At 38.2% G+C, this 22912-nt stretch overlaps 1 long non-coding RNA gene across 1 annotated transcript in view; it reads left to right on the top strand.

Annotated features, from left to right (window-relative positions):
- LOC146490903 (uncharacterized) overlaps positions 1-22075 on the top strand; it is a 37428-nt gene extending 15353 nt beyond the window's left edge. The window contains exon 2 of the long non-coding RNA XR_014872552.1: positions 15-22075. This is a non-coding gene — a long non-coding RNA (uncharacterized LOC146490903). The remainder of the gene's footprint in view (positions 1-14) is intronic.
- Positions 22076-22912: the final 837 nt, after the last annotated feature.

Genomic DNA, 22912 nt, shown 5'->3' with positions numbered 1-22912 from the left:
GCATGCGTGCCCAGGGTTGCCGACCCCTGTTGTATAGTAAAGACCCAACAATAATACAAAAAAAGCAAAATGTGTGTACACATATATGCAGTATATATATACAGTGTATAAGGATGAATGTGGTTTAAGGGGATTCACTATTAACTCTTCAAATTATGTCCATCTCTCATATACACTGTATGGGCCAAATAAACATAAGTCACACTAATGAACAATAGTCTTTTTACCCTGATTTTCAAGATTTACTCTTACAAGGCTAACTTTTTTCCTCTTTATTAGAAACTAAAATGTGTATGTAGAAGTGCTGTCAGCGTTGATCTCGTTAAAATGATGTTAACGCCATAACAGCATTAACGCGGCAAATCTCCGTTAGCGAGTTAGCGTGGATCGCCCCGTGCGTGGGGCTGCACGGCGTTAATGAGCTAACCACCCTAACGCGTGCAGCCCCACGCATGGGGCGATCCACGCTAACTCGCTAACGGAAATTTGCCGCGTTAACATTTCCTATAATTTATAATCTTTATAATCTCTTTCTGCTATTTGCACATTTTTTACTGTAAATTTCTAAGTTAATTTGTAAATTTTGTAGTAACCTGTAATACTGTAAAACTTTTTTCTGTCATTTAATGGTCGGGCATTGTACAGCTACAAGCATTTCACCCCCATGTCATACTGTGTATGGTTGTGTGTGTGTGTGACAAATAAAATTTGAATTTGAATTTGAATGCTGTTATGGCGTTAACGTCATTTTAACGAGACTACACTATGTAATTATTTTTTGCAATTAAAATTGCATTCCTTCATATCCAAGGACAAATGCAAGTGTTACATTGCTGCATGAATGTCATGTTTAAATAATTTAATATTATTAGTTGAATAAGCAAATCGTTAATTTTTTTCTGTTATTAATTACATGCCTATGTGTGGTCATGGGAAGTGGTTGGGCTTCTTTCCATAATGATGTGTAAGTATGTGACGTGATCTGATATGAGCACTACACATAATCTCGACAGAAAGTGAATTAAAGTTAAATTTGTAGTGACAGATAAACAATGAGATGAAATTTAGTGAAACTTTTATAAAACAAGGAGCTCCACACAGATGCCATACTCTGTCAAGACCTTTCTAAAAATGTTGCATTACAGCCACTTTAAAACAAGAAACATAAAATCAAATGAATTTGTAGAAGAGAAAAGAGAAAATGATAAACTACAAAAAGGATCAAATGAAAGATAAATGATAAATTGAATGTGAAGATTCTGATGATTCTCTCTCTCTCTCTCTCTCTCTCTCTCTCTCTCTCTCTCTCCAATGAGCCCTAAGTTTGGAGCCAGATGACATTGATCACCTACAAACCAAGACCATGATCAAAATTACCAGAAACGTCAGCTAACATACGTAGGTGTAGACGTGGTAAGGTTTCTTGATATTTCGCATGATTCTATTCTCACACTTAATGAAAATGTAAAGGGCATCTTGCTGGAAAATAAACCTACACTGTTGACCAGTATTTTAAGTCTTTATAATACCATGACCTCATTCACATAGAAGCTTAAAACCTCCTTCAGAGATGGAAAAGTAAAAAAGATATCATGCAAGTGATATTAGGTTAAAAGTAATAAAGTTAAAAGTTTGACTTATTTGACATCTTCTACTGTTCTACAGTTTGTGAAATGATCAACTGAAATGAGGAGAGAGATCTTGTTCTGTGACTACTCAAAATCTTCCCCACTGAGAATACAAAGTTCTCCTAGATTTGCATGCTGTTCCTAAGAAAAGAGTTTTAGATGGTGATACGTGCGTGAAAAAGATCCTTTTAAAAGTTTACAGATAAACCCATCAGTGTCTTCACCTTGGCTGCTCTCTATCACTCTGTGACACCTGCGTATACCTGCAAGCTACAACATACAGTTCCACGACCTTACAGCAAGGCCAGAGGTATTCAGATTATTCACCACCTACACAAGTACATACATGATCATACGTTATTATAAAGAGAGATTCTTCACTTTTTCCAAATACTTAATAAATAGTTTGATACTTAGTGTATGTGATATTTATGCTGTTTTTACTTTTTACTGCTCTCCGTTTCACTAGTTTCCTATTTGGGAAAGTATCGATTATCATATGCAATACGGTTGTGGTAAAAAATTTCCATCTTTTCATCGTGGTTGTCATAATTTGGAATTTTTCACGATTTCTCTGAACTGTTCATTTTCGAAAGTGGAATCATTTTGGAGTGTACTACTTCAAAGACTTTACAAAAAAGAAAGAAATTAGGTGCACAAGTTTGAATTTAATTTGGATTTTCTCTCATGCACAGAGGATCAAAATTGTACATACTGGCTCAAATATATACATTAAAAGTAGGCTCATATTTACTTTACTGTCCCTTAGCAAGATATATCTCAATATGATACTTTTGGCACTCACCAGCAGGTATCTGACATAATTCTGGTTGGATATTGGACTTTTATCACAGAAATGTTAGAATTCATAAAACTAGGCTGTTTTTTGTTTTGTTTTTTGCAGAAGCACAGCTTTTAAGCACAATCCACAAATTTTAATAGGGTTAAGATTGAAGTTTTGGGAATATTTAACCAAATATTAGTGGGTCTGTATGTATACTTTGACCCTCAAACTTGTTTATGCTGTATGATGTATGCTGTACAATCATTCCACCATGGACAAGAACAGTTAAAAAAAAACACATTAAAAGCACACAATTAGCATACCATTCATGTATCCATGAAGAGGGTTCTTAAACCTTTTATCACAACTGTATATGCCAGTTTAAATGTAATTTGTATTTCTTTTTTGTACTTTAATCTTTCAACACTGAATTATCTATATAAAACTCAGTTGCGCAAAAGTCGTGATGCTCTGAAAAACGCATAACCAGAATTCAATGATTTGTAAATATCATAACCAAATATTTTATTTGCAACAGAAAAAATATCAAGTGTCAAAATTGTAAAAAATTACAAGCTAATTTTGAATTTGATGGCAGGAACATGTCTCAAAAAAGTTGGGATAGGGACAACAAAGTCTATAGAATTAAATGGTAATTTAAAAAAAAGAGAAAGATTTTCAACTAATTAAGTTAACTGGCAACAGATCAGTGACATGATTGGTAAAACAAAACAAAACAAAACAAAGCATCTTACGGAGGCAGAATTTCTTTGAAAACGTAGATACTTCATCCCCCCACCTGACCCTGTGGCTTGTCACGTGTCCCATAATGTTGTGCTGTGGACATTTATGTGCTTTTTTGTGCAATGGAGTTTTTTTGTTTCCTGTTCTCATGCTGTCCTCCCAGGAGCCCAGCATGAGTAGAGGTCTCTTTTTTTCCTCTTGTACTTTCCCATTGTAGTGTATATTTCAGTGGTTTTTTTTCTGTAACACTACCGATCTCCGACCTGTATCCCCATGTGATGGCTGTGTTGTGTGTGTAAGGTCGGGGGGGTCCTATTTCACTGCAGGGCAACCTGCACGTGGCGAATAAAGCCTTGATTGATTGATTGATTGATTGATTGATAAGAGGAGAGGGACCATATGTCTTGGGAGGTGCATTAAGCTGGGCATACAGTGTGCGATTTTTTTCCAGTCACGTTATTCAGCTTCTGCTCAAACTGCACGATTGACTTGCAGGAGTTAGAAGTTTGTAGTTTACGATGCAGGGTCTCACAATATACGGCCCGATGCTCTGATGTGACCTGAGTGCTCACACTGTGCGTCCATAACATGAAGGTTATAATAGAAAATCTGTCGCTTGCGCTCCCTCTCTCTCCCTCTCTGTCTTTCACACACACAGACACGCACACCACCATTATCAACTTTGCTAAATTGTTTTTGAAAAACATTGATCAATCAGCTGTGATTGAGTAGTAATGTCCATCCAATTATTTTCACGGTTGTTGTGGTCATGATAATTTTGTGCGGCCACATCAAAAAGGCTCAGATGAGCTTGCCAAAGTTGTGCCTCCATCGCTTGTGTCCAGATCACACGCTGCACTGCCGTGCTGCTCTGTCTTTTCACTTTCATTTCTGTGTTTGTGCGTGCACAGTGTGAGAGGCTGCGTTGACACCCTCACGATGGCCGCCAGGATTTCAAACAGGTTTGATTTTCTTACGACCAAGCGATTGATGATCGGAAGCTAGTCGTGAGGTGTTAATCACTTATCGTTACTCCACGTACCTCCACGATGCACGACACACGATGAAGGCAAAACTCAGGCCGATCACCAAAACGGTCGAACGACTGAAAAATTGTCTCAAAATGAGCCAAAAATCGCACAGTGTATGCCCAGTAATAGTTCCTAGTGAATTGGCAGTCTGCACACTTGAAGGCACCATGGAAGCTGAAAGGTTTTAGAGTAACATATGCTCCCATCCAGTTGATGTATTTTTCAAGGAAGGCCATGCAAATTTCAGCAATACAATGCTAAACTGCATAGTATATCTATCAGAACAGCATGGCATCGTAGTAGAAGACCCCAGCTGCTGAACCAGCCTGCGCAAAGCCCAGATTTTTCACCTGAAACAAAAGCTAGAATCCTATCAGACAACAATGGGAAGTCCAGAAACTCATCTCCTCAGTTCCCGCCCTGTACCAACTTTTTTGGAGACACGTTGCTGCCATCAAAATTAAAATGAGCCATTATTTCTATTAAAATGGTAATATTTTCTCATTTTAAATGTTTTACATTGTTAATAGAGATTGGGATTATGACATTTGCAAATCTTTTAATTCTGCTTTTATTTGCATTTTACAACAGCTTCCCAACTTTTGTTGAACTGGCTGTTCTGGGCCACCTACACATTACCCTGCCGTGAAGTTCTCAGCAGTGGTCTGCCACTTTGTGTCTGAGTTGCTTTAGTTGCTTAACGGTTCCATTTTGCAATAATACCACAGATGGCTGATTGTGGAATATTTAGGAGGGGATATATTTCAGGAACTGACTATTACAGCACCATGCTCAGTGAGCTCAGAGTGAAAAGGAGCCATTCGAAGTGGTTCAGGCATCTGACAAGAATGCCTCCTGATTGCCTCCCGGGCATGTCCCACCAGGACAATTATATCTCCCGGACAAGCTGGAGGAGTTGGCTGGAGTGAGGGCTTCTCCGCTTAGGCTCCTGCCCCCGCGACTTGGCCCCGGAAGAAGATGGATGGATGGATGGATGTCCCTACACAGCACTGTTCATTCTTTTTAGACAATGGACCATTTGTGCTTTTTGTGTTTAATCTCTGTTTGTCTCCTTTCGTCATTAAATTTTAGTAAATTCTCTCCTGATTGTGACCTGAATCCATCAGCCTGTTAAGGTTCAACGCAGGGGACTCAAACGCGGGACTCCTGGATCAGCTGAACACAAGTATTTATTTACAGAGTTCATCAAGTGTATATACAGAGAGTGCCGGGCAGTGTTATAGTGTGTGGGACGGGGCTCCAGGGAAATCCAAGGGGGGAATCACTCGCTCTCCAACTCTCCACATACACGACTGCAGTTCCTTTCTTCACACTTGACACACAGATTCACACGGGAAAGGTAATCCAGGGGGTGTGTAGATGAGGAAACAGGAATGAGTACGATATTCACAAAAGACACTTGACTTATCTTGAGCTGTAGCTTGACTCTCACTGTCGCGTGGTCGACAACAATCTTTTCCGAGGGCCGAGGGCGTGAACCCACAATGAGTTCCGCCCCGGCGACAGAGAGGAGGAGAGAGTGAGCGCAAAAGAGAGAAAAGAAAGAAAAAGGCCGATCAGCGTCTCGTCGATCCCCCAGGCCGTTACACAGCCATATAATTATGGGGCTCCTCTGTCCCCCTAATAAATGTTTCTGACCAGCTACAGTTAGCCACTGCCCCCCCTTTCCTGTAGTATCTACAGTTGGGCTTTTATAGCTGTTATTGATAACCTGAGTTACTCGCTGTGTTTTGCCCAAATTTTGGATGAAAGCCTGTCATGTGTGGATTGCTCATTAAAGGATGGGTGAGAGATCAAATAAGGATGCTTTATTACAGCTTTTAATGAACACAATTCTAAATAAAGATTTTTGTTTTTCAAGTATTTGTGTCATTGATACTTTTTGTTTCTTGACACCAGACCAGTTTAAGAGAAGTGTGGACAATTTTATTTAGATTTTTCTGAGACAAATAAGGAATCAAAGTTTTATTATAATATTCTTGGTGGGTTTGGAAGACATTTCTTTTCAATGGAGCCCAGATAGGTTTAAACATCTTTGTTACATCCATTAATATATAAAGTTATCATTTAAATTTAATTTACATGTAAGTGTGACAAATATGCAAAAAAACCAACCAAATAAAAAAAACAAAACAAGAAAGGAAGTGGGTAAATACTTTTTCACAGCTCTTTAGCTGAGGTGCAGCCTGCCAGACAGCTATGAGATTTTTTTTAAGAACCTTACACTGTACAGTTGATTTGAATCTATCCAAAGATAGTGAAACCATTTTTGTACCAGTCTGTAAAGATAGTTTTAAAAACGACTTGGTTATGCATTGTAGGATGGCAGCTTTCTTTTGGAGCTGTTGTAGAAAATGAATGCACAGATGAGACAGAAACACGACCTTGAACCACTGTCTGCGGATTAGTCTTAGCATCAACCGAATGTTATTTCTGCTACCGCATTTTTATCGCAGTAACCAACAAGAATGCCACAGGAATGACATTGATATTCACCGAACTTCGGGATTTCCGAGAAAGTGATGTCGGCTGTACTGTTCATGTGCTGGAGGGGGAAAATAAGGGTGCTGTCGACAGCATGGAAATTACTTTTACTTTTATTGTTGAAAAGGACAAGGGCGCAATGGAAAAGTGCAAAACTACATCCAGGACAGAAACAACTGCATTGTGCTGCTAACATAACTTTGGCTTTTTGCAAGCACCTGCACAGACAGCATGCTAACGCTAATCCTGCCAAGAGCCCAGAATGATGTTAAAGCTGAATGGCCAGCCAGATGCTAAAGTTTAACAGGTAACAAAAGCAGTGATGAGCCTTCAGACTATAGCCTCCGTTTCTACCTGCTTATGTTTCTAGAGTAGAATCACTGCGGCAATCACTTTTAAGAAAAGTGTTCTGTGTAATAAATTACTGTTTTGAGTAACAATAAGTGATTAGTGATATTGAAAATGGAATCGGAATCATTCGATTCTTATCTATTCCTATTGCCACACAGCGCTGTTCATTCTTTCTGGCCAGATAGACCGTTTGTCATTTTTATGTTTAATCTCTTTGTCTCCTTTGTTCATTTATTTTTTAGTCAAGTCAGCTTTATTTATATAGCACATTTAAAAAAACATCAAGAGCCGGCCAAAGTGCTGAACAGAGGGATAACGTATAATAACATTTTCTAAAAAGTTAAAATAGATGAGATTTTAAAAAAAACAAAACAACAACAACATTATAAGACATCCATACACACAGACACAGGCAGACTCTTATTTAGTAAATTCTCTCCTGGTAGTGAACTGACCCCATCAGCCATATAACTAGCAATTCTGGCCTGATTACAGGGCTCCTCAGTCCCCCTAACAAATGGTAGTTTATAGGGATTACCTTTATTTTGGACCTGTTGTAGAAAATGAGTGTTTCTGTCACAGATGAGACAGAAACATGGCCTTGAACCACTGTCTGCGGATTAGACATGACCCAAATGTTATTTCTTTTATCTCTCCTCACAGTAACCAAAACAAGAATGCCACAGGAATGATATTGGTATTCCCCAAACTTCAAGGTTTTGGAGAAACTGATCTCGCCAGTACATTTTAACAGCCTTGAATGTGTCTGGGTTTGGTTAAGTTTTGCAGGCCTGAAGATAGCTTTGTAGGAAAACCATATTGATACAGGGTGGTGGTTTTCTAGAGCAAACTGGAATTATCTCATCTTCAATAAAAGGTTGGTGTTCTATACCGCTATAGTCGCTGAGGGTTTTGTTGTTTTGCACAAATTAGAGAGAATTAAATTGTAGTTCTGAAAATCTAAGGAGATTAGCTCTCCTTTAGAAACACTTAGGCAATCCTGAGAAAAAAACTATATCACATTCAAGGCTTTCCTAATCCCAAAGCTTACAACCTGTATCTGAATTTTATATACTGCATTGTGGTTACATGACTGGCTCATTGGATAAGTGCATTAAAGGTGTTCTTAATAAAGTGCTTTGTGATATCATTGCATCATGTGTAAGTTCTGTTTCAGCAGTAACAGCCTCAGTACACCTGCAAATTTGGTGGGCCCTGCCTCCAAATTTCTTGTGAATCAAACACTCCACACATCTGTATGTAGATGATGATGATGATGATGACATGACGGAATTGTTTTGTTTTGTTTTTTACCTTCAGGGCCTTATAAGCCTATACTTGTGTTTTTAAAAGTCGTATTTGGCTTTAATCTTTTCTGTATGGTTTCTGAGATCCTTAGAACTCAAGTTGCACTGCTGGAAATAGTTTATTTTAATGCACATGCTGTTTTTTTTACAATATTGCATTATAATATTTATTTTCATTTTTCTTGCAGTATATAAAAATTGGTGTATCTCAAAAATAAGACTATGAAGACACTCAAAATAAATTTCCTGTGATTGGAAACTATTTTGTGCAACTTTTTATATTTACAGTTTTGAGCAATCAACCTCTTAAATTTCTCTAACTAGAAATATATGTAAAAAAAAAAAAAAAGATTTTCAAACGATTTCTGTAGTTTAGTGCACTTTTTTGCAATTTATGTAGTTTCTTTTGACTTACTGCATAGATATTATTAAAATTTGGGCTATAACGATTGTATTGATGTATAGCAACTTGCTCCCAAAAATGTCTCTACAGCATGTAAGAATATAAAGATAAGCTCTGGCGGACTTGGTTCTATGGTAGGTCTTAAAGCAGGGGTCTCAAACTCAAATAAGCCGCGGGCCACTTCTGGCACAATCATCTCATTGCAGGGCCACTTTAGTGTCCAAGTAGTACAAAAAAACAAACACAAAAACACCCACTAAAATGTAGTGTTTTGTTTGTTTTGTTGTGTAACAAGACAAAATTGCAAACATGAACGCAATTTTTTTCTCACTATTAACTATCTGAAGCCTTTCGGTTTCATTTGTCATATGTAAGTTAGCACAGGGTCAACATTGCAATGAAATGTATTTGACGAGCAGAAGACAGTCACTCAGCAGTATAGTACAGTAGTTTCATTGAACTACCAAATAAACAGCTCTTTCTGGCCAGACACGTGGCAGCACTTTTGCTACAATTTTGTTTGTATTTAACAAAATAAAAATGCAGGCATAAGCGTACACATTAGTTTTCGACTGCAAGTGAACATTGTTTTCTTTCCAAATAAATCTCTCACTGAACTAACACAGCCAATCCCTCAACATGTTTGCACTCTCTTGTTACCTCGGCCAGGTCCACGGCTCTGATAAGGTGACCTCTGGCTAATACTTTGGGTTCCATGTCGGGCTCGTAGCCGGGAACTAGCTTTACTGTCTGGGTCAACTTTGCTAGCGAGAGACAGAGAGAGGTGTTGAAAGGCTGCTCCAGCAGAACTTTATTGTTTCGGAGGAAAATACAAACACAGTGTACAGTCGAGTCTTAATAGCTTACTGGGCTCGTCGGGCACTCTTTTTGGCTGCAGTGGTTATTTTTATATTTACATGCTTCCATCTCCCATTTCTGCTCGGTAGCACTTTTCACTTTCCTTTTTCTCCCTCCCTCACGCTCACACATACACAGCGGGAGGGGCGGTCCCACAAATTCTCCCTGCAGCAAGGACTACACCGCCCGTGAGGCTACAGTCTTAAAGGGCCATGCCTGTAACACTCTGCCATCATATTAAATCATTTTTCGTATAATAATTAAAAATATATATTTCTTCACATCAGTATGCCTGTCTTAAAGGGTTAAACCACCGACAATGTGGCACTGTGAAAACTATAAAGATGCAAAAACAAATGCCATTATAACATTTTAGTAGAAAGTGCAGAAATGTTCACATTTTACTATATAGAAAATTATTTTGATGAACTCAATTCATGACACTGACATAAATCAATAGCGTTTAAATAATTTATGTTACAGCATTTAATAAAATGAATTAAAGACAACCTTTCTGTCTCTTAAATGCATAAACAGTCGTTTGCAATCATTAAACCAAAGTCTTTCTGCTTCCAAGGGTGCTAATCATGCTGAACCTGTTAGCCAGTCTTCCCACACCACAAACAAATGACATGCATATAGAAAAATACAGAATTCAACCACATTGTATAAACGTTCCCAAGTTATAGCATGTGGCAGGCAAATAAAGTACAAGGTTTTACATGAATATTTCCAAAAATAACGTTTTTCTACTCACTCTGAAGCAACCAGTGTTGCCAACTCCTCAGTAAGGAAAATCGCTATTGGTTGTCCTAAAAGTCGCTAGAAGTCGCTAAATGACGCCATCGCCTAATTTGCATAATTGGTCATGCTAATGTAATTGTAACCTACGCTGCTGGAGAGAGAAATAACATCGTGGACGAGACATAAAGTGAGCAAAAAACGTCCTAAATGCATTTAGAATTTATTTAGAACTACAAATTAAATTTCTTTTAGCAATTATTGTTTTTTGTAATGTCACAATTCCAACCCTGCTCCTTTACCCGGGCTTGGACCGGCAAAAGTGACCCGAAATAGGCACTCTGGTGGAGTTACTTTGTGTGTGTGTGTGTGTTTATAAGTAGTTTTAAACCTGATCCACAAAACAGCATAAGAGTAAAAGAAGAACTGACTGCGTTACAGCACCCGCTGCTTGTTGAGAGTAAAAGCGATATGCGCTTTCACGTCTTTTTTTTAGCGACTTTTTTTAGACTTTTTTTAGAAAAAAAGTCGCTAGGGGGTCTGAAAACTCGCTAAATATAGCGACAAAGTCACTAAGTTGGCAACACTGGAAGCAACGCAATCGTTTCACTGAGAACAGAACAGGAAGTGTGACGCAATAAAAGAGGAAGTGCTAAGGTACTCTTCTAAATAAAAGCACAAAGTAAAGTGGCTTTGCCGGCATTTACACTATCTTTGATCTGCTATAGCTCAAGGACAACACCTAAGAAAAGGTTATAGGATACAGGACATATACCACCGAAATGACAAGTCGAATGATTTCATTTTGCTAATAATTATCAGTGTCCTTTGATAAGAACAAAATGGAGAAGTTCACCTAATGGCATTTTTTGGTAAAAACCAAGAAACTAAATACTATACCAACTGGACTCGTTTTCCAGCCACAGGTCAAACACCAGTATTCTAGAGCAAAATGTGAGACTACCTGCCCAGCTGCTTAAACTTGGCCAAAAGTGGATCACAAAACATGAAAATGATCCAAGGCACAGCATCAAATCTACAACAGAATGGCTGAAAAAGAAAGAATTGAGGCATCGCAATGGCTCGGTCAAAGACTGTGCTGTACACCCATTTTTCTGGGTTTTAGGGAAACTTTCATAGATTTGAAAATTCATGCGGAAGACACTTTGATGTGACCAGTTAACAGTTTAAAAGAGATCTTGGCACAAACAGAGAGTGTTAAGCTTCCGTTAATACCGTTAAGAATTTGTGTGGGAGCGTTAAAGGCTAAACTAACTCAAAATAAACCCCTCAGAAACCTCAATATCAACAAATAAAGCTCAGGCAGACTGAAACTTCATTATCAAAAGGTTTGCGTATTATATCTTCGATCTGATATAGCTCAAGGACAACACCGAAGAAGAAGTTGCAGGATATAGAAAACTTTTAATCATTTTAATGATGTCTGACCAGCATGTAGCCCCCGAGCTGGAGACGACTTGGGTTAAATTTGTGATTTACTAAATTTTGGATTATATTAAACATCCTACCTTAAACTCAAACCTTTGTTATTCGAGTGTGGTGCTTCAACTAAACCTGAGAGAAACTGTAATGTGTTGGTTCCTACATAACTACAGACCACTACAGGCAGTTAGTATTTTTGTAGAGGTTGTCATTCACTGACAAGCTGAACTAAATTCACTGTGATGTCGTCTCACATTGCATTTTGTTTCTTTGCTATAATTGTTTTAAGAACGGCTCTAAACTAAGAACCTTATTTCACTTTCATCAGTTCCAGTTTAGAGTTGAAACTTTATGACATTCAAGTGCATTATTCATTAAGATTTGTCAGTCATACTTGGTATTTAAAAAAAGCTCATAACGTGTGCTTGTGAGCTGCTCTTTTTTGCAACTTTGTTAGTCACATTCTAATTCAAAGTCCCAAGCCTCATCTATATTTCCCACATTTCCCAAAGATATGACAATATTTGAGTCACTGAAAGTCCCCTGAGTGTCATAGGAACGTGGCGTTAGGTATCTGGTTTTGGCTGGGTGAAGCACAGATACTTGAATGTGTATAGGTGGATACTTGGGGCAGGAGAGCCTGAGGTGTTACTTCAGATATTGCATCATGATGATGAAACACTGCCTTGTAGCTTAGACTAAGCCGCTGCATTAAAACTTTCACTTCCGCTTGAACAAGAGAGATTTACAAAAGCAGGAGAACGGAAGTTTACCAACTGTGTGGGGATGTGACACATGTTGTAATGTAAATATGTTGCAATGAAATGGGCAAACCTTTTGTTATCCAGATACCGGACGATAAATAGTTAGCCTTTTTTGAATAAATGTAACTACTGTTTCTAAGATAATAAGATGAAAGCCTAAACATCAAACAAAATATCTTTATTTATAGATGTTTTAATTTCAGCATATAAGACCAAACATGTATTGCTGCCCTACATAAGATTATAATGGGGAAAAACAACACTAAAAACACTCTGTCAACATGTTTCCAACTTAAAAAAGGCATTGTGTGTGAAAGTACACTACTTAAAGCACATGTAGTTCCTGTCTATTCATTTTAAGCTTTAGCCTGTAGAAAAAAGACAGTTAGGGTCAGATGAGGATTCGAGCACTGTTCATGGTTTGAAATTACACGTTACTGTCTTTCTTGATCACTTCTGCCTCAATTCTCATAGCAGAAAAGTCATTCTCACTACTTTTAGTGCACTTCTCAAATCAGTAAAACATTTCCTCACCCACTTTAGACTTTTTGTTATTGCTATTAGACACACTGGTTTCTACACGTACTTCACTACGAAAGATATTTGTTAGTGTGTTCATGCACTTCTCACTTGAATATGACAACTCATCAAAACAGACTGTACTTTTGTTAGTCACAACAAGATTTTTGACTTTCCTCATTACTGTCCAGCAATCTAGTAGTGTTTTCAATTAAATTACTTCAAGCTTTTCTCAAATATGTGTGAAAGAGCAAATCCCGTAACACATTTTCAGAGAATTTCTTGCAACAAATAGAAATAAAAACTTACAGTCTTGTATCACAGCTGCTCAACAAAACCACATCCCAAGGATGCTCTACTCGACTGGTGAGAGTGGGGGTACGCTTTTTAATCTTTTATCCTCTGTGCGAAATGTAGCCTCAGTATCCTGTTCTTACCTGACAGGTGAGGCCCCCAGTGCGGCCTTCTGTTGTTATAGCCCATCTGCTTCAAGGCCAGATGTGCTGTACCTTCAGAGATGCTTTTGTGCATAACTTGTTTTTAATGAGTGGTTATTTGAGTAACTGTTGCCTTCCAATCAGCTCAAACTAGTCTTACGATTTTCCTCTGACATCAGCAAGGTATTTGCAGTGAACTGACGCTCCCTGTCCTCATTCCAGACCATTCCCTGTAAACCCAGAGATGATTGTGTTGGAAAATCCCAGGAATTCAGCAATGTCTGAAATACGGTTTGAACTTCAGCAGGCTGTTTTGGTTATGACTGCATTCATAAATGCTTTGAGTTGCTGCTGATTAGATATTTGGGTTACTGTGACGAGCAGTGAAACAGGCGGACCTAATAAACTGGTTCCTGAATGTGTGTAGCATGACTTTACTGGACTGTACAGTAGTTGGCACTATATTCTCAGATTGTATATATATAGATAGATAGATAGATAGATAGATAGATAGATAGATAGATAGATATGTATATATAAACTATATGTATATTCATATTTTTGCCTTTCTCGATTCCATCATTTTTGTAAAGTTTTGAAAAAATCTTTCACATTTTATTTTTGTTTCTGAAAAACATTTACTCTTCACTAGGCCTGCATTTTTTGTTTTTTGTTTTGTTTTGTTTTTTTGCAGAACTCTTCCCAAAGTCAGTAATATTTGACGAGTTGGCCGTTAAAAGGTGGTGAAAGGTTTTTATTGATTCCTCACAGAGTTCAAGTGACTGACTGACTATTCATGTTTTGATAAATAATATGCAAAATGAGAAGGCATGTTATACACAGACTGCACGTAAGTCAGTATTCTATCCAAATATTGACTTGTGACACCAGTTCCATCAAGAGTGAGAACACATTTATACAAGTACATGTAGTGAATAATACCAAAAACCCCAAACAAATCATACCTGCTGATATGGAATCAAGGGAATAAATTCCTAAAATGGAGTGAATCAAATTTCATAACATGGCAAATTATGTAAATAATTTATGTAAATAAAATATTTTAAATTTTAAACATTTTTTTGTCCAAAAAGACGTTTTTAGACAAGCATATCCTGAGACAGCGTGTGTGTGTGTGTTTGTGTGCGTGTGTGCTGAAAATGTTTCAACCTTGAAGCTTTCATGGAAACAACACAAGTAAAAGCTGAGAATCACATTCCAAATGTAGTAGTGACATTTAATTACAGGTTTTCAATCCATATAATGCACAGCATGCTGTACAGTTACAGCCATGATATGAACAAAATACAAAGCTTGACCAATACCAACATAGTTACAATTAACAATACCAAAACTATATACACACAGTTTCGATTTTCAAAGCAACATTAACAGAACAAAGTGTCATTTGACTTTTTACATGATTTTTACACCTTCAAAGATTCAGTTTTACAATCTTTTAAATATAGCTTTTTGTGCTAGGTGGATTATCTTCACAGGTAAAGGTAGTCAATCAGAGAAGAAGATGACAAGAAAAGAAACTTTTTCTTGTGAAAGTGAGATTAAAATAATTTTTGTGGTGAAGTGTTTGAATGATGGCTGGTACAGAGGATGATCACACTATGAGTGTGAGTTGCTGTAAAGTTATGAGACGTTTTCGTCAAAATATTATATTCCTCCTAGAGCAAAGCTGTGAATGACTCTCTAGTCTTTCGCCTGCTCACCCAGTTCCCGAGAAAAGTCGCATCCGCTCTTTGGAGAGTTCATAAAGCCACACCCACTCTACCCAGAGCAGACATATCAAACATGAAACTGCTTCTCTTGCCATGAAACTACTGCATGAGTACAAATCTTGATGTAGATAAACCGAACATCTGCAGACTCAGTTGAGTACAGTTGAGTACAGTTGAGTGCCACAAAAAAGCTGAGAGTTTTTGAAATTCAAACTGGTATCAGCTTAATTAGACCTCATAGACATGGAAAGAGTTGTCTGTGTAGTTAGACGTGAAGCTAACACTCACTGTAGTGTTCTCAGCAAGCTTGACTCTACAGAACAGAAACACTTCTTTGGATTTAATTTGCTTTGTTTCGATTTCTATGGTTTTCCCCTCTCTCCCCTGCTCCAGCACAATTTCTTCTTCGGTGATATTTGGGAACTTCACCCATCCGTAGACAAGATAGGTTCCAGTTTTATTAGCTGTGAAGATGTCATATCTTCCCAGCTGATCGGTCACTACAGAAGAAATGGAAATATCTCCCATTAATACAAGGCAACATTTACATCTGATGAGATTTTGGAAGCAGCTGAAATCTAAACGACACTTACTTTGTAGTTTGCAAGTCATGATGACTTTTGATGTGTCACTCAGTGCTGGAGCATCCTGTAGATGGATTAGTTATAAATATAAGTGAACGAACAAATCAATGAGAATTCATATATGGAAGACTTTCTATTACTGATATGAAGTGTTTCTTACCTGGTTCCATGAGGGTTTGAACAGAAAATAATGAAGGATGAAGCCCGCAGCCAGAGCCACAACTATCCCTGCCATGAAACTCAGTGCACACTTAATCAAGCCATGTGAACCTCGGGGCTGAAGACTGTCTTCCATACAGTCTGTCTGGATTTTCACCTCCACTAGTTTATCCTGCTGTTCTGCCTGTTGTCTGTCCATATTGAGTGAAGTGTTTACTTGCTGTGTGCTGCTCTTAATATAGCCCATTTCTTCCCACACACAGACAGTGAAAGTGGGAATCCCGAGCTCAATTCCCGCCCCATGCAATAAAAAGCAAATAGAAAGAGACAAGGGAATCCCTTTACACCCACGCATAAGAGCTGGTTTAATGATTACCCTTTTTCTTTTTCTGTTTTTGTTTACGGCAGTTTATTTTGGCTATCTGCCAAACTCTTTCAGGATCCAAAAAACACGAGGTTGACGTCTCCTTAGTGGAATGGGAAAACGAAAAAGCCAATGTTTTGTACTTGTTTAATTTGGAATTTTCCATTCCATAAAACCAGAGGATGACATAAAAGATTAATGGGATTTTTTAAAATCTTTTTTTTTTTTGTGCACTGTTGGAAGTCAAAGTAAAAAAAAAAAATCCATTGGAATTATGGAAAGTAAAATAAAAACATGAAAAGATCTGACCACCGCTGTTACAGGTATAAATAAGTGCAGTCTCTCAAAGTCACAGCACAAAAATCCTTGTGTCCATAGTAAATATATCATTCAGATATTCACCGAAAATAAGTTCACAGCAAAAGTTTATTCAAGAGGCATTTACTACTTTACTTACATATGCACTGTGTGACTTCAGTAAGGTGGTGTTGGTGTCTCAAACTGAGTCTTCTGCACTGAAGACAGAAAATTAAATTGATTGACTGTTTTTTGCTCATCTTGTAGATAATAGAAGGAATCGTGTAGGGCTAGTAATTATACAATTGTGTGTTATTTCTGAATTTAATACAGTTCTGCATTACAGGACAATATAAAGTGATATTGGAGTGCCTCATATCCTCACTGCATCTCCACTAGTAGTGTCAGTGTTAATGTGCGCTCAAATAGCATGTGGGAGTACAGACATTTAAGCAAGATAAGATTAAAGGTGTAGCTACTTTGGCTAATTCATGTTCACAGTAAGCATCTGCTGATGTTACCCCCAATTCCACATCTGCTTGAAGCTGGAAAGGCATGTAGGTCTGACTGTCTACAAATGGAAATAAATTTAGCCTTGTGGCACACGCTCTAGTTTTACTGTGTTGTGCTGTTGTGCGCATGTGATATGCAAGACTGGGAATGTTCTGTGCTTTTATTATAGCCTATGCATATCAGTTTGTCTATATTTATAACCAAGATTAAGCTTAGATCGCCTCTTATGATCTGCTAATGAAGAGTTTACATACTTGTTATGAACAGATGTATTGCTATTGAGCTTCTGGGATGCCGTTATTGTCCGGTTGTGAAATGATTAAATGGTAAAATGATCATTACTGGATATTTTGAATTTAATTGTGGAAAAACTGACTCACATCCCTACTGCAGCTTTGTAAAGACCTGTGAAGACCTGCAAAGACGGATGCAATTAGTTATTGCCACCTGAAGACTGGGAAAGGAGACGATTGTGAAATGATCTCTGGTGGAGAAAATAAAGGAGATTATTGTGAAATGATAAAAGGGATATTAGTCAGAAATTTGGAATTTAATTCTGGAAAACTTGACTGTAACCGTGTTTGCGTGGGTTCCCTCCGGGTACTCCGGCTTCCTCCAACCGTCCAAAGACATGCAGCTTGTGGGGATAGGTTAATTGGATAATCCAAATTGCCACTAGGTGTGAATGTGCGAGTGAATGTGAGTGTGAATGGTTGTCTGTCCCTGTGTGTTGGCCCTGCAACAGACTGGCGACCTGTCCAGGGTGTACCCCGCCTCTCGCCCTATGACAGCTGGGATAGACTCCAGCGCCCCCCGCGACCCTGAAAAGGATAAGCAGAAGCGAATGGATGGATGGAAAACTTGACTTATATCCAGGTTGTATGTGGGAATAATTGTAAAGGCCTGTTTACTGTACATGCTCGTTGCCAGTATACCAGTATTGGTATTTTTCTTGCACTTTGAAGCTCCTGTCACCTCTGGTGTCTCCTATGACACTAGTCTAATATATGCACTGCATGTAGTGTGAATTATGTCACAGAATTAAAGATTCAGTGAGATTGCACAATGACACTTCGCGGGAAGCATTCATTTCTTATACATGCACTGTCTTGTCTGTTGGCTTCACCTGTTCCACTCAAGTCCACATTTTAAAAAAAAAAAAAAAAAAAGCTCGACCGAAACAAAGATAAACAAGAACACAAAAATGGTATTTCCATCTCTCTCTCAGTCTCAGTCTGTTTTAGGTTTTCTGTTTCACCTATTTAGCAGGAAATTCCTCCAACAGAGAAACTGACTGCATTTACATCACATCGTGTTATTGTTCCACCCACGTGTACAAAGGGGTAGCTCTTGCATCAGCACTCTTGTTTTATACCTTTTGGCTTTATTCCAACTAGTAAGGTTGGGTCACAAGCTTTAGGACTTGACTGAAGCTACAGACACACACACACATGCATGCACGTACACACACAGACAAGAACTCCTTGTTTGTCTGGCTGTTAATGCATCCCAGACTTCTGCACTTCCTTATCACATTTGTGTCAGTTTCATTGAGGATCAGATGAGAGGTTACGACAGGTTTCACACAGCCTTTTACAGATTTCCTAAGTAAATCCTCAGGGGAAATTAGGCTGTATTCAAGTTTCAAAACACACAGTATAAAAATACAGCAGGCCGGTTACATATTATATATTACAAATGTTCCCCTTTATTTTACGTGTGCCACTTTTCCATGAAATCTCATTCGTGTTACAACGTGCAGAATTTCAGTAACCAGAGAAAATGAAACTTGCTCCAGTCTATCAGACAGTGTGGTTAGACAGCTAACCAAACTGACATCATGCATTTCTGGTAACATGTGCCATAACCATGCCCGAAGCGAGCTGTAAGGTCACAGAGGAAAGTGTCACCTAGTTGTGTTTAGAGCTGTCACAGAGTAGCCTCCTGTGTGTAGGAGTTGTGAGAGCACATGGTTTGTGTGTGAAGCAGCATACCATTTGATGAGACAAAGCAATCTCCATTAACTCATTTCCCAAACTGCACATTCTCACTTCCTCTACTCGTGTCGTAGTCCCTCCCACCGAAGATGTGAGAAGAGGAGGTGAAGAAGAGACACAAGGAGCAATTGTTGAAATTAAATATCCTTGTCTGGGAGCCAGCAGCTTAAGCAGTGTCAGTTATATAATAACTACCTCTCTCCTCTGATTTCCAGATGCATTGTAGGAAATGAAACATCTTTCAACATGATGTATTGAAAGTGGGTCATAGACGCGAGAACAGAGGACAGGAGGAGTCACAGTTGAATAAGAAAGGTGCTTTGTCACCATCCATACGAAATATACAAAAGAGTAAAGGCGAATGGCTGACAACATGTTAAACATGCATACTGTGGGCTTTATGAAGTCTACTGCTGTGATAACAGGCCTGGGTTAATTATCACTTTACAGAAATCACTGATTATGCTGCGTGTTTTCAATAATTGCAGGCAGAGTAAAGATTTAAAATTTGGGGAAATCAATAGATGATAAGTGTCTTTGTTTTTGTAAAAATGAAATGTTAGTTTGGAGTCTGCAACAGGGTTGTGGCAGTAGCATGGGAAGTAGTAGCAGAAAGTGAGGCAAACCTGAAGCTGACCTGTGAGCATTTCTCATTGTGTGAGCTCACGGAATAATCTGACAAGGTGTGGTTGCACAAACCGGAGATCATATACCGTGGGCGTTGTAGGCGGTAAATGAGATTACGAAACTGAGGTGTCATATCCAGGGACCAGGAAGAAAACGAGAGGAAATTATACCCTAAAATAGAATGACAGACGATTAAAACAAGACTGGACTCTTCTGGAAGCATGAGACGGCATGATTCAAGTTGTGGTAATTTCAAGGTTTTTTCAGTTAAATGACCGAGAACAGAACAGAAATGAATCACCATAAATGGAGCACAGGCCTCTTTACTTATTTTCAGTTTCAAACCACAACTATTTAGATCACATCTTAAAAGAAGCGATGTGAACAAGTTTGGGGGCATTTGCAATACATATGCATAATTCAATGATCACAAATTGCAAATGTTCATCCAGGAGTTAAGTTGGGGTGATATTTACACACAGGCTTTTGGAGAATCCTTTACCTTATGTTGCAAGCATACAAAACTACAGAAAGTTGTATGCATTTCCATCTGGGTCAGTCATGCTGCAAGGACAAGAAATTCTTTGCTGTCAAAGCAAAGATGAATGGACTGTTGAAATATTTGAAATGGGCCGGGCTTGCGTGGTTGGAAAAGAGTGTCTGCATAGTCTCGTTGTTTGCACTATTGATAACAAGCACAGAAAGTGACAGGCTACAACTATTTACCCACAGTTTCTGCCAAACAAAGTGGTTGAGATTAATTGGCTTTCACCAAAATGAATTGGTTGGCATTCAAAGATAAATTACATTGTATGTTATGCTAAGTTCATAAGTTCTTATGACTGATTCATGACTCCCACCATGGCCGAGTCATAGAGAGTAGGGCAGATAATTTATTTATACAGTTACGGTTCATTTTCACTAAATTTCTGTTAAAGGTAACTTACTTTATTTCTCCCCTCCAAAAAAGACTAAATCTGTATTTCACATTCTTACAATTCATGAGAAAATACAACATCGATTGTTAGCTGCTTATTGCATGTGTGTTCTAGAAATTTAAAACCCAGTTTAAAGACAAGAAGTCATTTTTGATGTTTTCAACTAGGCAGGTTTGACCACTGTACAGTACGCAAGGCATTAATGACGCTATTGTGTGGAAGAAAATTATGAAACTCTTAGTCTCTTTTACAATTTCACAATACATGTTCCAAGAATACTGTATCATTTATCATGATCTGCACGTTTCATCAGCTAACTGTGATGAAACTACAAAGCCTTCCTGTTGCATTAACTCTGCAATACAGTTAATTCTGTTTCTAATCCCTGAAACCGCAGTGAACTCTGCAGCAGAGCTGGCCCTCCTGGCATTCATCGCAATGTTTGTTTAGAAACTGCACGTGAGGAATCATTCTTGAAATGTGGCTTGTGTCAACAGAGGCATTCACGGAGAAGCTGAATATGGCTTTTTACTGTACTAGTAAAAACTGAATGTATTAACACTAGAACTGCCAGCGGGGGTCATTCCCACAACAACAGCAGCAGTGATTTCTTAAAGGAGTTGTTAATTTTCATCTAGTTTTTTAATTATGAATAAAATTTGACAAAAATACATATTTGAGATTAAATGTTATGGGTTTCATTAGTTTAACAACTTACTTAGACTCATTCTTTTACTCCATCTCACCCAATCCCTACCGTCTTAGTCTGTCACATCAATTGTCTGCATGTCCTTCACTGCATCTATGAATCTTCTCTGTGGTCTTCCTATTTTCATTCCACCTTTCAGCTCCATAAACACCATCTTTTTCCACCTCAGCCTTGTCTGAGGTCAAAGCAGGGTTAGTAAGTGCAATATCTCCAAATCATACATCATAGCAGGTGTCACTACCATCTTGCAAACCTTCCCTTTCACTCTTGCTGTCCTTTTGTGACAAATCACACCTCCGCCCATCTCCCCTCCAGTTCTAGTTTATCTCACACACACCAAAATTTTCTGCGTGACCAATAAACTCATTTTAGGAAAAGTCGTAAAACGTGAGATGATAAAGTTTTATTTTAATAGAGTCGCATAATTTTTTATGGGGCAGACCCGGGACACGCTGGAGAGATTATATCTCTGGCCTGGGAACGCCTTGGTGTTCCCCCGGATAAGCTGGAGGAGGTGGCTGGGGAGAGGGAGGTCTGGGCCTCTCTGCTTAGGCTGCTGCCCCTGCGACCCGGCCTCGGATAAAGCGGATGAAGATGGATGGATGGATGGATGGATGGATGGATGGATGGATGGATGGATGGATGGATAATTTTTTAAATGCTGATGATCTGATGAATGTGGTAAACAGTCCATTTTCAAATGTTTTGGTCTGATATTTAAAATATGTTATGTTTTAAAACATATGATCAAAAACAGTCAAACTAATAAACTGTTAATAAAAAGTTCAATTAAACATAATAACCTTTTAAATATAATCGACCTTATTTCAGCTGAGGCTTTCTTGTGTCAGGCAAGATTTAAGTGCACCACAGTAATCCAGTCACCATGGAATAACCCAATGAATGACACAGATAGAAATGCATTGAGCTTTGATTCACAGTAAAAATAAACATAAAATAAAAAATTAAAGAAATCATACTAGATAACAAAATTGTTGGTCTGATAAAGATTTAGTTGAAAACTGGGCTTTCTGGAAGAGTTAGCAAACTTAGGTGAGAGAGGAAAACAGCAACAAAATCTAGGTAGGTGTAGGTAGGTTAAAGCAAAGGTCTCAAAGTACATCAATGACTCAGAAGCACAGAACCTTTAAAAACATGTTTTTAAATTACATTCAGTAGTATATCAAAGCCTGTTAACTACACTGAATTTCCATGTCATGAACATGTCAATGTTCATATTAAGTCATGAAGCGCACAGGCACACAGAGATGTTTGTGGCTTCTTGACGTAACTGTTAAAAAAACAAAATCTGAGTAAATGGTTCACAACCAAAACTAACAGCAACAATTCAAAGGTCACTTAACCAAAGTGGCAACTTTTGACAATTTTTCTATTAGCATGCTACCTGTAGGGAAAACCTGTTGTTAACTTGAAACCACCATGGAGTAATTGCTGACCACACAGGGATTTACCCTG

This window comes from Neolamprologus multifasciatus, chromosome 23 (assembly GCF_963576455.1).
Source record: "Neolamprologus multifasciatus chromosome 23, fNeoMul1.2, whole genome shotgun sequence".
Classification (NCBI taxonomy): Eukaryota; Metazoa; Chordata; class Actinopteri; order Cichliformes; family Cichlidae; genus Neolamprologus; species Neolamprologus multifasciatus.
Note: the sequence above shows the minus strand (reverse complement) of the source record. Positions and strands in the feature narration are given on the sequence as shown.